Source organism: Mus pahari, chromosome 5 (genome assembly GCF_900095145.1).
Source record: "Mus pahari chromosome 5, PAHARI_EIJ_v1.1, whole genome shotgun sequence".
NCBI lineage: Eukaryota > Metazoa > Chordata > Mammalia > Rodentia > Muridae > Mus > Mus pahari.
Genome location: NC_034594.1, coordinates 4504098 through 4508256, shown reverse-complemented (window position 1 = coordinate 4508256; position 4159 = coordinate 4504098). Strand labels below are relative to the sequence as shown.

Here is a 4159-nt window from a genome sequence, read left to right as displayed (position 1 = left end):
TAGTCCTATTTTAAGAGTTTTTATGTCCTTTAATATTGCCCACATTTTGTTGTCATCACTTAAGTCAACAACTGTATTAAAATAGGTACTCATGAAATAATAAGAAAGTAATTAAATTCTGAATTTATAAGTGTATTACTAACCGTCTTTTTAAATAAAATGTGGAAAAAAAAAAGTTGATCCCAAGCAAAATTCACATAAAACCAGGCTGGTTTGCATAGAGGTAGTGTCTCCTGCCCTCACTTTCTACCATGCTAAAGTCATCAGCCACTGAGCCTGCTAAGCTTCAGAATTATTCAGCGCTGAGGACATTAGGCAGTGACAATGAATCAGCTTCTGATGCCTTGGATATCAACTGTATTTGCCATTATGGATATAAAGGACAACACAAGAGTTTGGCCTGCTCTAAATTAGATTTGTCTCTGCCAGAAGCTATTCTGATCCTGCAGTGGGAGGAGACCAGGGATGTTAGGAACAATTATCTCACATCATCACAGTTACTAACAGGTTCTGAAAGTGAAAATTTATCAGTCTGTTTTGGTGGCTAGGGTGGAGAGAAACAAAGCCCGTATTACCCTTTTGAGAAAAATCCCCCAGAAATTGCACTTCTCAGTACATAGGCAAAACTATTCCAGCCCATAGAAAAGTGGTACCCTTTTATATCCAGTAAATTACGCCTGTGTATGAAGCTTTCTGTTCAGGGAAGCATCTCACCTGACTTTTGTGTCACACGGTGATTCTTTATGGCATATTATCTAGTAATCGGGTCTCACTCCTATTCCCTATTCCATGCAAACTCCAGGCTCAGAGTGGCTGCCAGGCTACAACTTCATTCTAAAGAAACACACGCATTTCCTGACGAGGGAAACATTCTTGTATATTTTTCAATCACATGCTGTCCTCCTAGTGCTCCTTTACCACAGGTGATAGAATTGAATGCAGAAATTAAAGAAATAAAAGGATAGTTACAGGTTAGATGGTAACTTGAGACCAAGTGGGCCCGGTTAGGTCAGAAAGTTCAGATGAGCAGAGTGCGAAACTTAAAGATGTTAAAAGTAAAGGGAGATGCTGAAACAGCAAAGAAACTCTGGATTAGAGATACTCATGAGGAATTGCGCCTGGAAAGAATATAGTATTTTCTTTTAGCTGTATGCCTGCATGGAGAATAAATATGTCAAGTCATTCATATCTACAATTGATCCAATGACCTGAAATATAATGTTTTCCTATTAATACACTAAGGTATTTATATAAAAACAATATACCTTTTATATCTTTTTAACGAATTACTTGTAATTTCCAGTTTTAAAATTAAATATACATTCCTTTATGAATTCCATGTTTGGGTCTTTTTACTCTTCCAACAATTATTCTCAAGCTGATTTCTATTTCCCAGAAATGACATCATCTGTTCATTAAATCTGAGAGCTTCCCTTGTTCCCGGGGTGCCTGTCCTGAAGGCGAGTGAGCCAAGTGTTCAGGCTGGCCAACAGTGAACTGCAAAGGGTGCCCAGTACTTTAGGGAGGGGAACAGGAACATGAGAGATACCACCCCTTCCCTGATGTGGGAAGAAATGGAGTGGGTCATTGATTACATCTGGGATGACAACATAGTCAATGAGATTTGGCATTTTCTTTCTGAGTAAATACATCAATAAGGAGAAGCATGCAGGTGACTGTGATCCAGCATTTGCATTAGCAGTGTGACTGGGTAGTAATTAGCTGTGACTCCAGACCATCACAAAGTATTATGGCCTGATGATAGTTCTCTTTCCTGAGAAGATACATGACTTATTCCAGGCAAAGCAGGAGTAGTAGGGATGCATCTCACAATTCCAGACAATCTGCTGCTGTTTCAGTCAGCAACATCAATATTACTTTTATCTTGGTATTTTCAAAGTGTTCTAAATTTTAGTTGGATACTTTTAAAATTGAGTTACCTTGGTGAAGAGATTGAGAGCGAACGGTCCTCTAGTTCTTTGCTATAGCTCCAGCATCTCAGGGTAGACCCACAGTAGGAGAGGCAGTCTCTTCTCTCTTCTTCCACTTACGAGATTTTTTATTTATTTATTTATTTATTTTTGATTTTCAGCTACAGTTTTCAGCTTTGTGAGAAACCTCGTCATCAAAGGAGATGGCTACCAATGCTACCAACAAGCCAGATCCGCCCTCCATGAATGTCCATGTACTCACTGAGAATGTCAACACTCTGGAAGTCTGATGCGGAAATCATCTTTACAAAGTATGGGAAAATTGTGCGTTGCTCTGTGCATAGGATCAGTATGCTAATGAAATAAATGGCTGAGCTGCTGTAGCTGGAGAGGATGGCAGAACGACAGCTGGCCAGGTTTTACATATTAACCCAGCTGTAGAGCCAAAAGTCTCCCTGGAGAAGGCAGGTGTGAAAACGGTCTGCGCCAGGGATGTACGGTTCCTCAATTTGACTCGGTGTATGACTGTCTTTCTTCCTTCTTTCCTTCCTTCCTTTCTTTTTTTTTCAGATTTATTTATTTATTATATGTAAATACACTTAGCTGTTTTCAGACACACAAGAAGAGGGCATCTGATCTCATTACGATCTCTATGATGGTTGTGAGACACCATGTGATTTCTGGGATTTGAACTCAGTACCTCTGGAAGAGCAGTCAGTGCTCTAAACCGCTGAGCCATCTCTCCAGCCCCAGTTTATGACTTTTAATGGGATTATTATGACAGTATGTACAGTTACCCAGCATTTGTTCCTCCTCCTCCTCCTCCTCCTCCTCCTCCTTCTCCATTTCCTCCTCCTTTTCCTATTGCAAACACCAGCATGTGTCAGAGAACACCTCACAAAGGGGCAAAAGTGGATTCAATTCAAAGAGTGGACAACAGGGATTTTCTTCCAAGTCTGGAAAGATGAAAGGTCATTAAGAAGGACCTGACTCCATGGGACTAAACCATCAACCAAAGAGTACACATGGAAGGACCCACAGCTTCAGCCACATATGTAGCAGAGGATGACCTTGTCAGTCATCAATGGAAGGAGAGGGCTTGGTCCTGTGAAGGTTCTATGCCCCTTCACAGGGGAATAGGGGAATTCCAGGGCCAGGAAGCAGGAGTGGGTGGGTCGGTGAGCAGAAGGAGCAGGGAGGGGATAAGAGGTTTTCAAAGGGGAAACCAGGGAAGGGGATAACATTTGAAATGTAAATAAAGAAAATGTCTAACTAAAAAAAGAAGAAGCTGACTCAGATAAAACAAAAAGTGGATTCTCTGCTGGAAAACCTCACTGTAAGCAGGGGTGGGTGGTGGGGGATGGGAATTGTAAAGGAACAAAGCAAACAAGGCGAGATGAAGAGTGGAATGTCTGCAGAGGAGGAGAGCAGCGACTCTGTGAAGAAAGTTGTGACCAACTTGAAGATGGAGTCTGAGGCAGGTGCAGATGACTCTGCTGAGGATGTGACCTACTGGACGGACGAGGTCGAAAATGAAGATTGGGGGAGGGGCAGGGGTGACCAGCTGGACTTGATCAAGGAGCCCAGGGAAGGAGAAGATGACCGACAGTGCCAGTGGGGAGAATGACTCTCAGACACATTGTGGACTTAGAAGTCTTATCTCCTTACTCATTACCAAGGCATGTGAAGAGATCATGTGACATGTGGAGAGATCATGTGACATGTGGAGAGATCAGAGTAAGAGCTAGTTTTCACTGTTCTCCCTCGTCACACTTCCTGTGTTAATTCATAGTTACCCTGTGCCTAATTCCATTATCACTACCTTTGAAGCCCCTTTGTACTTTTGTTAAGTCTTACACTGTAAATTTTGCTTTAATTTTGACTTAACAATAATATATATATATATATATATATATATATATATATATATATATATTTTTTTTTTTTTTTTTTAATTGAGTTATCTTGTTTCCACACTTAGGAATGTGGGAACTTTTGTTTTTCTATCAAAGGTAGTTTGTCTGCCAAGGGCCAATATTTTCTGCCTACTTATACATACACACACACACACACACACACACACACACACACACACACACGCACACACACACCACTCTTATCAATGGACAGATCCTGGAAACAGAAACTAAACAGAGACACATTGAAACTAACAGAAGTTATGAAACAAATGGATTTAACAGATATCTACAAAACATTTTATCCTAAAA

General features: G+C 40.7%; 1 pseudogene; it reads left to right on the top strand.

Annotated features, from left to right (window-relative positions):
* The first annotated feature begins 2134 nt into the window (after nucleotides 1-2134).
* On the top strand, nucleotides 2135-3631 carry LOC110321349 (annotated as a pseudogene).
* The last annotated feature ends 528 nt before the right edge of the window (nucleotides 3632-4159 follow it).